Here is a 14,597-nt window from a genome sequence, read left to right on the forward strand (position 1 = left end):
TTCCCAAAAGCAAACCAACTGTCATTGCCGAGTGAGAAGAATCTATTGCCATCACTTTACTAAGCCAGCATAATTCCTAACTGCTTTCTAAGTATTCATCTTATTCTGATTTCCCCTTTGTCTCTCTATAGCACTATATTCTAATTCCCTTTCTTTGGGAAATCTTCTCCTCCCAACTAGTCCCTTACTAGGTACCTAACCTCTGTCATTGTTTGGATTATAGAACAAATGTCAAAAGCTTAAAACCTACCATCTACATATAAGAGATATGGGATATGGGTTATCATATTCAAAATGATTGTTTATAGTTACATCCATTTACCTGTAAAACTTCACAATTTCACTCTTCTTAGAAGCTGAATGTCTATTCTATCATGTAAATGTACTATTCATCAGTTCATAGACATCTAGGCTGTTTCCAATTTCTGGCTAGTATGAATAGAGCAGCAATGAATATGGAGGAACAAATACTTCTGCATGAAGGAACAAATATTCTAAATTGAGTATATGACCCAGAGTGACATAGGTGAATTGGGAGGTGGACCTATTCTCAGCTTCCTGAGGAACTGACATACTGATTTTCGTAAAAGTTATATAAGTTTGCATCTCACCAACAAAGTGTTCCTCTTTCCCTACGTCCTCACCAGCATGGGCTGTCATTTAATTATTTTACTGATCTTGGTCTTTCAGACAGGGTGAAAAACTAAATCTCAAAGTTATTTAAAGAAGAAGATTAAATGAGGTACGGATAGGAGATCAAGGTAAAGGAGAGAATATAGGAAGGGACAACTAACTTTAATAGCCTTTGAAAAAGCATATAAAACCTATTATTGTAGAGGTTTCCATATATGCCTATATATACTCCCTAATACACACACACACACACACACACACACACACACACACAGAGAGAGAGAGAGAGAGAGAGAGAGAGAGAGAGAGAGAGAGTCACCAGTCACTATGTAATAGGGAAGAGGAAATGCCCTAACTAGCCATCTTATGCCACTAATTAAAGCCTCCAGCCCCAGGAATGGGTTACATTTTGTTGATTCATTGGAGAACAGAGTCCCATGGAAAAGTCGAAGCATTGAAACTATTGCCAAGACTATTGATTACTCTCCATAAGCTCATGGGAAGGCTCTATTACAGAAAAGAGTCCATACTTACATTATTGAACATGGAGATATTGAGCTGTTTTACCTCTACTGACCAGTTGTTTATGGTGCTAGATGGAGTGTGCATGCTACCAGAAAGGTGATCTGCATTATATAACTCAGATACAAACCATGTGACCTACAACAGTGAACTTCCTGTAAGATATACTGGCACAATGACAGAGTAATCAACCATTTTTTGATTAGATTTAAGGTCATAAGATAGAACTTATTCCTAGCCCAGAACCTAAAACTTTATAGGCAATGGATATGCAGGAAAACCTAATACTATTATTCTGCTAAAGAGAGATAGCAATACAGCAACTCCTAATGACATACTGCCATATCCACAGATCAGTGCCTTGCTTAGCCCACATTTCTTGTGTTAGATGGGAATTAGCACAGAGACTCATAGCTGGATAATGGGCAGAGAGTGCGAGACTTCGGAGCACACAGTCCTAAATGGGATGATCTTCTCAAGGATCAGTAATCTATTCATAAGACAAAAATGATTCTAACAGCCAAATGTAATGAATGACTCCAAGAAAACAGTGCCTTCCAGATACATAGGACACACATATGAACTCACAAAGACTGGGGCAGCAGGCAAAAGACCTGCATGGGGTCAAGCCAGAAGGAATCCCAGCACTGAAAAGGAGAAGAAGAAATGAGGTCCCAACCCTTCCAAGAAGCTATTTGCCATTGGTGCCCACTGAGAAAAGGAAAAATTAGACTGTTCAAGCGGAGTGTCACTTGGTATATCAGCCACACTCCAGGGTCTATTCCACACCCAGTAGCTGACTAACAAATTCCATCTGTGAGTGTTTTTGTTTGTTTGTTTGTTTGTTTTAGGTGGGCTTTTTTGTTTTGTTTTTGTTCTGTTTTATTTTGATATTTTTATTGTACTTTTTGCTTATTTTAAATTTTTTTTTGTGTTTTCACTTTTTTAAGAGAAAAAAACAGGAAATTGGATGAGTAGGTGAATGGGAGATCTGGGAGCTACGAGAGGGAGAAACACATGATCAAAATCATTGTATGAAAAATGTACATAGAATACTAGTTCTCAAAGCAAATAAAACCCTCTTCTTTAAACTGACAGATAGGCATAGTCCCTGACCCTCACCAGAGAAGTATCATTTTGGAAAAGAAATTGTTACAGAAAATTAGAACTGGTCAAAAAGCAAGAACAATGGACATGTGGTATCCCACCCAAAGCCTACATCTACAACACAGCTCCTGCTCCTGAGGCTCAAGAAACAATCCGGAACAGGGAGAGAACATGATTGTAAGATCCAGGGCACCATTGATGTCTTCTTTTAGAAATTGCATCTCCAAGGAATATAGAGGAGATTCACCCATGATATGGCAGTAATATGGTTCCCTAATCAACAAGGAAAACATCTATAGACAAGCTGAAGTTGGAGGGGGAAACTCACAGGACCCCACCCTGAGACAAAGAACTATAAGTTGCTAAATATTTCTGAGATGTGGAAAAGTATTCTTCCTGCCTGGTGGAGCCCTCTATTTGGTTATCCAACACCAAGTGGTCAACTCCAAAGTCACATACATGGACTCCACAAATTTATGCATATACTTAAACATATCAATATAAATATAACATAGTAATTAAGGGGAGGAAGAGAAGACAAGAAGATTGGGAAGGCATGGGGTATCATGGCAGGGAAGGAACATTGGAGGACTTGGAAGAAGAAAATAGAAGAGATGGAAATGATGTCATTATGGTTTTTTATTATTTTAATTTCGATATCTTATTTGTTTACATTTCAAATGTTATTCCCTTTCTTGGTTTTTTATGAGGGTGCTTACCCAGCCACACACACACACACACACACACACACACACTCCTGTCTCACCACCCTAGCATTCCTCTACACTGGGGCATCAAGCCTTCATAGGACCAAGGGCCTGCCCTCCCACTAATGCCAGATAAGGCCCCTTCAGCTCTTTCAGTCTTTCCCCTAACTCCTCCATTGTGATCCATGCCTGTGCTCAGTCCAATGGTTGGCTGCAGGTCTCCACATCTGTATTGGTCAGGATCTGGACGAGTCTCTCAGGAGACAGTTCTATTAGGCTCCTGTCATCAAGCACTTCTTGGCATCCACAATAGTGTCTAGGTTTGGTGTCTGCATGTGGGATGGAGCCCCAGGTGGGGGCACTCTCTGGATGGCCTTTCCTTCAGTCTCTGTTCCACTCCTTGTCCCTATATTTATTTCAGAAAAGAGAAATTCTGTGTTAAAATTTTGGAGATGGGTGGATGGCCCCCATCCCTCAACCATGAGGGCCATGCCTAACCTCTGGATATGTTCTTGACAGTTTCTTCTTCCCCTCTGTGGAGTATTTCAACTACTGTCGTTCCCATGGGGTCCTGGGAGGCTCTTTCTTTCCTGGAATCTGGTACTTTCTGGTTGCTAGACACAGCTCCCTATCCCCTATTGCTACACACCTCTGTTCAATTTCCTGACACTCTGTACATCTCCTCCCATACCAGACTCTGCCCCTCTTTTCCCCTCCCCTTCCTCTCTTCCTCCCAAGTCCCTCCCACCCTCTACTTCCCATGATTATATTATTCCCCCTTCTAAGTAGGACTGAACCTTCTACTCTTTGATCTTCCTTCCTCTTGAGCTTCATTCGGTCCATGAGTTGAATCTTGGGTATTCCATGCTTGTTGCCTAATATCCATTTATCAGTGAGTACACACCATGTGTGTTCTTTTGTGGTTAAGTTACCTCACACAGAATGATATTTTCTAGATCCACCCATTTGCCAGTGAATTTCGTGAAGTCATTGTTTTTACTAGCTGAGTATTACTCCTCATAAAACTGCAAAACTTCTGTAAGGCAAAGGATGCTGTCAATAGGACAAAACGGCAACCAACAGATTGGGAAAAGATCTTTACCAATCCTACATCCAATAGAGGGCTAATATTCAATATATACAAAGAACTCAAGAAGTTGGACTCCAGAGAAACAAATAACCCTATTAAAAAATGGGGCACAGAGCTAGACAAATAATTTTCAACTGAGGAATATCAAATGGTCAAGAAGCACCTAAAGAAATGTTCAGGATACTTAGCCATCAGGAAAATGCAAATCAAAACAACCTTGAGATTCCACCTCACACCAGTCAGAATGGTTAACATCAAAAACTCAGGTGACAGCAGATTCTGGCAAGGATGTGGAGAAAGAGGAACACTCCTCCATTTTTGGTGGGATTGCTAGCTAGTACAACCACTCTGGAAATCAGTCTGCCTGTTCCTCAGAAAATTGAACATAGTATTACCTGAGGACCCAGCTATACCACTCCTGTGTATATACCGAAAAGAGGCTCCAACATATAACAAGGACACTTGCTCCACTATGTTTGCCTTCTTTATAATAGCTAGAAGCTGAAAAATAACATGGATGTCCTCCAACAGAGGAATGGATACAAAAAATGTGGTACATTTACACAATGGAGTACTACTCGGCTACTAAAAACAATGACTTCATGAAATTCACAGGCAAATGGATGGAACTAGAAAATATTATCCTAAGTGAGGTAACCCAGTAATAAAAGAACACACATGGTTTGCACTAACTGATAAGTGGATATTAGCCCAAACCCTTAGAATACCCAAGATACAATTCACAGACCTTATGAAGCTCAAGAAGAAAGACAAAAATGTGGAGGCTTCAATTCTTCTTAGAAGGGGGAACAAGATACTTAGAAGGAAATGAAAGGGACTTGGGAGGAAGAGAGGAATAGGTGAAAAGAGGAGTAGGATCAGATATGGGAGGAGTATGACATACTGAGTGTTAGGAATGTGAATAGATATGGAGCAATGGGGGATGGAGAATTGGAGGTAGCCACCAGCGAGTCCCAGATGCCAGGAAAGCTAGAGGCTCCCAGGACCCAACAGGGATGAGATTAGCTGAAATGCCCAACAAAGGGAAGGGAGAACTTGTTGAGGCCATATCCAGGTGTTAGGCAAGGCCCCAGGGTTGAAGGAAGGGGCCACCAACTCATCTCCAAATTTTTAACCCAGAAACTCCTTTCTAAATGAAATACTGGGAAAAAGTGTGGAGCAGAGACAGAAGGAAAGGCCATTCAGAGACTGCCCCACCTGAGGATCCATCCCATATACAGACACCAAACCCAGATACTATTGTGTGGATGCCAAGAAGTGCCTGCTAACAGGAGCCTGTTATAGGTGTCTCCTGAGAGGCTCTTCCAGAGCCTGACAAATACAGAGGTGGGACCCCAATGGAGGAGTGAGAGAAAGGACTGAAGGAGCTGAAGAGGTTTGCAACCCCATAGGAGGAACAACAATATGACCAACCAGACTACCCAGAGCTCCTAGGAAGTAAACCACCAACCAAAGAGTGCACATGGAGGGACCCATGGCTCCAGCCACATATGTAGCAGAGGACTGCCTTATTGGACATCAATGGGGAGGAATGGCTCTTGATCCTGTGAAGGCTTGATTCGCCAGTGTAGGAGAATGCCAGGGCAGGGAGTGGGAGGGGTTGGGTGGAAGAGGAGCACTCTCATAGAAGCAGGGGAAGGGAGGATGGAATAGGGGGGTTCCAGAGGGGGAACCAGGAAAGGAGAAAAGATTTAAAATGTAAGGACATAAAATATCCAATGAAAAAAGAAGCATTTTGATGACTATAATGAGCTAATATTGTTTCACCTTGTATTTGAAATAAAAAAGAAATATTTCACTTGTAAATTAATATTTATACTCAAAAAAGGAAGCAAAAGCAGATTAAGTATCTTTTGAAATCAGTAGAGATAGTAAAGGGAAATTCCAGTGCTATGAGCTTATAGGTCGCAGGCCCATCCACATAGTAGAGAATTGAGTAGTTTCAAAGTTCCAGGACACCAACACCACCATCTCAGAGCAGAGTAATCAGAAACACAGCGCTGCCCACCAGATCAACTGCAGGAAAGTTCTTTTCCCTAAAGAAAGTCATGCAAAAAATGCCCGCGCGTGCGCGCGCGCGCGCACACACACACACACACACACACACACACACACACACACACATACAGTAAAGTGAGGTAGGAGGAAGCAGGAATTATTGTCCACAACTTTTTTTTCTATATTCTTTGTTTACATTCCAAATGATTTCCCCTTTCCCAGTTCCCCCCTCCCCATATGTCCCATAAGTCTTCTTCTCTGCACCCATTCTCCAATCACCTCCCTCCTTTTTCTCTGTCCTGGTTCTACCCCACAATGCTAGATCAATCCTTTCCAGGATCAAGGACCTTGCTTCTTCATGGGAGTCATCTGTTATGCTAATTGTGCCTTGGGTATTCACAGCTTCTGGGCTAATTAATATCCACTTATCAGAGATTGCATTCCATGAGTATTCTTTTGTGATTGGGTTACCTCACATAGGATGATATTTTCCAGTTCCAACCATTTGCCTAAACATTTTATGAATTCATTGTTTTGAATTGCTGAGTAGTATTCCATTGTGTAAATATACCACATTTTCTGTATCCATTCCTCCACTGAGGGACATCTGGGTTCTTTCTAGCTTCTGGCTATTATAAATAAGGCTGCTATGAACATAGTGGAGCATGTGTCCTTATTGCAGGCCAGGGAATCCTCTGGGTATATGCCCAGGAGAGGTATAGCAGGGTCCTCCGGAAGTGTCATGTCCAGTTTTCTGAGGAACCGCCAGACTGATTTCCAGAGTGGTTGTACCATCTTACAATCCCACCAGCAGTGGAGGAGTGTTCCTCTTTCTCCACATCCTCACCAATACCTGCTGTCTCCTGAGATTTTAACCTTAGCCATTCTGACTGGTGTGAGGTGAAATCTCAGGGTTGTTTTGATTTGCATTTCCCTAATGACTAATGATGTTGAGCATTTCGTAAGGTGCTTCTCTGCCATCTGAATTTCTTCAGATAAAAATTCTTTGTTTAGATCTGTACCCCATTTTTAATAGGGTTATTTGGTTCCTTGGGGGTCTAACTTCTTGAGTTCTTTGTAAATATTGGATATTAGCCCTCTATCAGATGTAGGGTTGGTGAAGATCTTTTCCCAATTTGTTGGTTGCCATTTTGTCCTTTTGACAGTGTCCTTTGCCTTACAGAAACTTTGTAGTTTTATGAGGTCCCATTTGTCAATTCTTTATGTTAGAGCATAAGCTATTGGTGTTCTGTTCAGGAACTTTTCCCCTGTGCCCATGTCCACAAGGGTTTTCCCCAATTTCTTTTCTATTAGTTTCAGTGTGTCTGGTTTTACGTGGAGGTCCTTGATCCACTTGTCCACAGCTTTCTAAACAGTTATGTGAGTTTATAGTTTCACTCTGCATGAGAAGTTTTAGGAAGATTTGAAGAAAAGTATAACATTATGTAACTCAAAATCTAAAAGCATGATCTTGGTTACTGAAATGAAAATATACAGGACCCTATATATTATCGGATATATATATATATATATATATATATACACACACATATACATATACATATATATGTATATATACTATTAAGATTACAGTATTTATATAATATATTTCACATATCAAGTAAACTAAAGAGTAATAAAATAAATTAGAAATAGTGTCTTGGACAAAGGGTAATAGTGGAAAGATAAAACATGAATTAATGGAATGTGTTTTTGCCATTAAAGCCAGTAAGATTCGCTAATGAGTTGAATAATTCGTAGGATAGGAAGGACAGACTGGATGAATAGATGATTCAAAATAATCTAGTTTGAGAACTGGAAGATTGCAAGTACCACATGTACATTTTATTTCCTGTCAAAAGTGACATACCTCAGCAGAAATAAAGTAAGAATTGTGGGTTGCTGAAGTAAGCCAATGCATTTGCTTATTTGCAAATTTGCAAATGATGAGAGCTGTAGAGAGAATGTGGGGAGACCAGCACTCCTAGGACTGCTGAATAGCTATCATTCCCAGGTTAGTTAAACAGAGCCGCTGCCAGGTAGAAATTTTCAGATGATTTACTGAATCTGACCCTTTCATCAAGCAAACTCTTGCTATCTATGGAGGCTGATATAATCACTATGAAAGGCAGCCTAAGTCTAACCTTCACCCATTTTCACAGATTAGGCACAGCTAAGAAAATATGTCCCTACCCGCATTGAGGATGAAGACAAAATAAAACCTACTTATGGGTATTAATTCAATCTTTGAATCGATAACTTCACCGTCTTATTTACAAAATTACCTCTGTATCTGATCGTCTTTCCCTAGAAGTATTTCCTAGTGAGCATTCTTGAAACACGTATTTATTGTTTCTCCAATTCAGTTAGTTAAAGGCAGTGATGGTGGTGTGTGGTCTATTTCTTTTCCTAATTTTCTAATAAAGCCTTTCTTGATCAGTTTTGTTACCTATCAAAAGTGACATACCTCAACAGAAATAAAGTAAGAATTGTGGGTTGCTGAAGTGATCCAATGCATTTGCTTATTTGCAAATTGTAAATATAGCTCACTATCATAAGAAACATCAACCAGAAGTCCAACACTTAGATCATTTTCAATCTGCACATACAAATACTAGAGCTTTTACTCACAATCTTTTTCTAGATTCAATGGTACAAATTAAACCAGATTTAATGTCTGTTACCTGAGTGCCCAACTTGCTGAAAAACAAGGCTAAAAGTCTCATTATGCTAGAATTGCAGCTTAGGAGTTGTGATGCAGCCAACATTTACAAAGGCTGCCAGAGAATTCAAGAGATGGGAATTGCCAAAGAGATCAGACTCCTACCTGCCTTCCAGGCAGTGAATAGAGTATAAAGTGAAGGTGGGTATTTTAAAGCTTTATAGCTAAACATGAAAAGCCTTTAAAGAACTACTGTTGCTACTACATATTCTTACACGCATCCCTTCTATGTCTGGAAAAATTTCCAGGTCATGGGTTGTCATGCCCTAGGGCTGAGAGAACTGGTGAGGTGAACACAGAAAAACAAGGTTATCATTAACATCTAACACGAGAAAGATGGCGTTCCTGGCAGTTCTAAGGTTTTAGCTACTATGAGTTACAGACTAGGGTGGGGGCTGTACTCCCACAACACCAAAAAAATGAAGAAACTTTCCATTCACATAAATGTGAAGGCAGTGAGTTCACAGTAGTGAACATTAGTGAACATTAGGCTACTAATTTATATACTCCTGCCTAATTGTTTATAACTTCTGTACTTGAAAAACTTAGTTGACATCTTACTGCTCTGGGTTCTAAAATATTACACTAAATGAAGCTAAGGCACCTCTACATTCCCTTAACTGAGCAAAAAGCACAAACTGTGGTGCACATCTCTTTAATTATGCCACAGCTTTGCCCAGAAAACTCACACAGCATTATAATAAAAGCCACAAGATGTCACTGTTACAGATTGTATTTAAGTATATGCTAATCTGAATGTATATAAAATGTTTTATTACAAAAGCCAAAGAAATTCTGTTTTGTAACTTTCACCACCAAGGACATACTACAGCTGGGCTTCCTCGTAGAGATCCCCTCTACTCTATTGATTCTTCATTTCCTCATAGCCCCTGTGGCAGCTTTTACTGTACCTTTAAATTTAATTAGAGAAGAGGAAAACATTTCCCCCAAGAAGATGTATCATAAATGAGTTGTTTTCAGAAGTCTTCTTATAAAAGACTATATACAAGTAAGATAACTTCATGTTTCCTTGGAGAGGTCAAAATCTGCATCAATTTGAAGATAGATTCAGAATGCCCCAGTCCTGACCTTTGACTTCATTGGAAGGGTAAGTGGGCACAGGGATACCGCCTTGCCTTTGGGTTCTTCCTCACTGTTAAATCGTTGGGATAACAAATGACTCACTAAAATATTCACTGTTTATTAATCTTCTAATTATGCATAGAGACTATAAATTCCTTAAAGTAGCTGTCCCCATGTAGGCAAGATTTCTATCTCATTTTAAGTTTAAAAAATGATTCAATATATTTCCATTCAAGGAAGACTCACCAGAAAGGTTTGACACACAGTAGGGCTGGGCCATCTGACATTTTACACCCTTCAGCATCTACAACCAGAGCACCATATATTACAAATGACTGATTCATGCAGAACCCAGGCTGTAAAGTAACTTCACAAAACATAGTTGTGCCATTTTAAATAGTTGATTTTTTAAAACATTGAATTTATTTTTGTTATGTTCTCACAGATCAGCAAAATCTCTACACAAAAGAAAAGAAAAAAATCATGGACCTTTTGAGAAGTAATAATGTCCCTATCTGGAGGAACAAGTAGGAACAGTCATTAAACCTGCCTGGTGCATGTGTATCATTGTGGAATGTTGTTCAGCATGCAGAAAATTTGGCCTGATGCTGTCAGCCCAGGGCAAAGGATGAATTATCCAGGTAAATCAGGCTTCTTCTTCAAAGGCTGAAAAATGTTTTCCAATGAGATGTCTAATATTATAGGTTAAATTGTTCTGTGGACTGAGAAATTGTGCTGAAATTTTTTTGTAAAATTTAACATTGATTAAAAAGATCAAACAAAACAAATAAACCCCCAAAAAATCCAACAAAACAAAAACAATAGCAATAACAACAAACCAAGCAGTGATAGGTTACTAAGTGATCATCTTTGGATGGTCAGATGTGGCAGATGTCATAACAATGCCCATTCTCACTGCTTGTATTTGAAAAACTAAGCAGTCAAGAGGGTGAAGACTACCACACCCATTACTTGTCTTCTGCTTCTCTCTCCAGCCTTCCAGTTCCAAGCTGATTGTGTGTGAATCTCCCAGTGTGCACTGCGCACTGCCTAATTTTATATCAACTTGACACAAGCTAGAGTCATCAGAAAGGAAGGAGCCTCAGTTGAGAAAATTCGTTATAAGACTGGGCTATAGGTGAGTCTGTAGTGCATTTTTAAATTAGTGGTGGCTGGGAAGGGCATCCCTGTTTGTGAGTGTTACACCTCTGGTCTAGAGGTTCTGGGTTCTAGAGGAAAGCAGACTGAGCAAGCCATGGGGATTAAGTCTCCATTAGTGGCTTCTGTATCGGCTCTTGCCCCCAGGTTCCTGCACCCTTTTAGTCCCTGCCCTGATTTCCTCCAATGATGAACAGTGATGTCCTACCCAAATTGCTTTTGGTCATGGTGTTTTATCACAATAATAGATGTGATAATGCTAACTAATATGAAATGCTAACTAAGACACAGTAATTTAAAAAAGAAAACTCAGTAATCAGGAACTGGATTCCATTCAAGAATAATTTAGATCAAAGATTTGTTAATACAAGATGGCACAGCTAATTTTGTCAACCTAAAACATTTTTTATTTTTATTTTGTGTATGTGAGTGTTTTTCCTGAATATATATGTCTGTGAACCAAAAACCAGAAGAGGGAATAAGATCCTCTGGAATTGATGTTATAAAGGGTTATTAACCATGTGAGTGCTGGGATCTAAATCTAGGTCTACTGGAAGAGGTGAGACATCTTTCCAGCCCCCAAATTTTATCAACTTTATTGGTTTATGTGGAAAGACTTGCTGTCTGTTTCTTTTTCAAAGTTTTCCCATTGGAGGTGAGAGGATCAGTCTGCTTGGCCTGATCCAGGCTTCTATCCCAGCATCCTTTCTGTTGTTCTGTTCATGAACTGCTCTCTGTGATGTTGATGCCACATTAGGAAAATCTGCTAGAACAGAACCTTACATGCTGAGAAATGAATATGAAACAAATCCCGCATTAACATCTGCAGAGACTCAAAACACTTTATAGCCAACTGCTTTCCATTTTTGTCTATACAAGAAATGGTGGAAAGAGCTTCAGATTCCAGCTTCTTTCTAGTCGCCGAGGCAAGCAAGGATGCTGCGTGCCTCCTCATGAGTCCTGCCTCTTTTCTCTTCTGTGCCCTTCTGATGTCTTTGATGTACCCGTCAAACTGTAAGCCACCACATAGCACCAGTCACTTAGAAAACATGGAGAACCTTTCCACCTGAAGAACTGCAACAATTATTTCATTCATTCATTGTAACTTATTGCAACAATACATTCATTCATTCATTCATTCATTTTGCAGTGCCATGATTGGACCCAGGGCCTTACTCATACCAGGGACTGCTTGTGAATCACATGCACATGTCAGGTTTTTGTATATATGTGTGCAAGTAAAGAAAAACAAAGATAAGGGAAAACATTTAAAATTTCCACTCATATGTGAGAATAAATATTAATATTATTCTGGACATATGATCAGATTTATTACAGTATTGCAAATTGCTCATTTTGGTCATTAGACTCCAGGTTTTCCCATGTGATTCTATTTGTAATGAAATGACAGCAGTGTGTTGTATAGTTGTTTCCCATGCATTACTATTGTTCCTTTTCTCCTAGAAGTGAGAAAGAGATGCATAAGACTCAGGAAGGCAATGAAACTTAGCATGCTCCAAAAGCTTAGACAGTCACAAGCTTCTCAGTTCCCTCGAAATGTGACAAAAAGCAGTGAATGGCGCTGGGCAAGGGATGTCCCTGGATCAGTGACAGTGCTGGGTAAGGGATGTCCCTGGAGCAGTGGCAGTGCTGGGTAAGGGATGCCCCTGGAGCTGCCTAAGAGCACAGGGAACTCCTGCTAGGCAGCTTCTCTGACCCAGGTCAGCCAGGCTGGAGTGATGCAGCTACCATGTTCCTGCAGGTCAGCCTGACCCACACTTTTGTAAGTAAAACCAATAGACTCATCATCTGATCCAAAACAGAAGTTCAATTACTAAGACTGTCATCAGTGACCTGTCTATGGTGGAGAGGCGTTTGCTTATCTCTTCCCAGAAAAAGTCACACTACAAAGTGTAAGACTCAGAAATTCTAAATATTTCTTTATTTCCCCAGGGCTTATGACCATATTACTAATGAGATTCAAATATACTAGCGATGGCACTACATCTTGCCTCACTGCTTATTAGAAGTGTCTCATTTCCTGCTTTAGTAATTCATTCTTAGCAACAACCCATATCAGTCCTGTAGAAACTAGTTTTCTTGTATAGTTGCCTTATTTTTCTTTCTAGAATGGATTTAAACTACAAAATGTTACAAATATCAAAATGCTGAACATGTGTGGAAGAGGAAGATTTGTTGCTACCTTTGTTGTTGGGGCTCTGGCACTGGTTTGGTGGAGGAAGCTCTTGGTGATTGCCAGTGGGAGGGGGTGGTTTACTGGTCTTAACCAACTCTAATACCTCACAGCACATTAGATCCAAGGCTTGATGATTCAAATATAAAAATACTCAAGACTACATTAATCTTACAAACAAGATTAAGCCTGGCCACGAAGGACTACTAAACACCTGAAGTACATTGGCACAGCCCAGCTCAGATGTGTAAGTGTAACTGGACTCATACCACTAGAACTCCCCAAATAAACAGTCTATCTGGGTAACAAAAGAACAGGAAGATCCCAAGAATGAAACAGGAGGGAGCTACAGCTGAAGGCATAGGGCTAAGATGAGGCCTTGTTTGCCAGATTCCTAAATTCTAAAACCAATAGAAAGCACTCTAAAATTGAGAAGAGCACTTAAATGCTTAATAACTCACTGATGACCTGCTTTACTGGGGACATTGTAACAGGAGATCACATCACGTATGAGATGAGGTTCCCAAGGGGTACTGAAGCTACAACAGGTTTTTAAAAGGAAACTAGGGGTGGTTTGGATGTGGTCATGAGGCTGCTGTTGCTTCTTCCTTAAACACCCTTGTGTGCTATCAACAGTATTTTAGACGCTCATGTCTTACAATTTGAGGACAGACTTCCTAATGAAGTATAGGAGAGATAGAAGGTGTGAGTTGGGTCTTGAACTTTAGGGAGGTAACTACTTCTACTTTGTTATAAGAAATGCAAGTTGACAACAGAGCAAGACAGGCTGTGACAAAGGCCTCCAGGTGGGAGGTTCTAATCTAGATGATAGTAATAACCATCGCCTGAAGGCAGGAGGAGCCAGCAGGAGCAGCAGCAGCTGGAATGCTTTTCCTAATCCAAGGCAGAGAGACCAATGTGGTCTGAGTAAAGATATCAAAATAATTCACCTAGTGATCAGAATCAGAATTACAGTTTTGCAGTGGTACAGGAAAAACAAGGGTAGATAAAAGTAAGTATCAGCCCCAGAGGGATTTGTCTTCATATGAAGTGACTCTGGGTGTCTTTGCCCTATACATTTGGAAATGTATAGAGACATATTATGCAAATAGGGGATAAGCTTATGCTTTTTGGCATCTAATGGACATAGGCCATTGCAGCTGCTAAGCATCCTACAACACACCTGACAGTCCTCATCAAATAGTGATGAACTGGCCCCAAACGTCAGCAAGACTGGTCCCTTAGGTAGATTTCTAAGCAAAGCTTGAGCAAAGAATAATAGCACTGAATTCCACACTGTTTCAGGGGAGTACTTCCCTTCATTCCTCTCGTCCTCCACAGTTTCCTGACTAATTTCCATTG

This window comes from Apodemus sylvaticus, chromosome 2 (assembly GCF_947179515.1).
Source record: "Apodemus sylvaticus chromosome 2, mApoSyl1.1, whole genome shotgun sequence".
Classification (NCBI taxonomy): Eukaryota; Metazoa; Chordata; class Mammalia; order Rodentia; family Muridae; genus Apodemus; species Apodemus sylvaticus.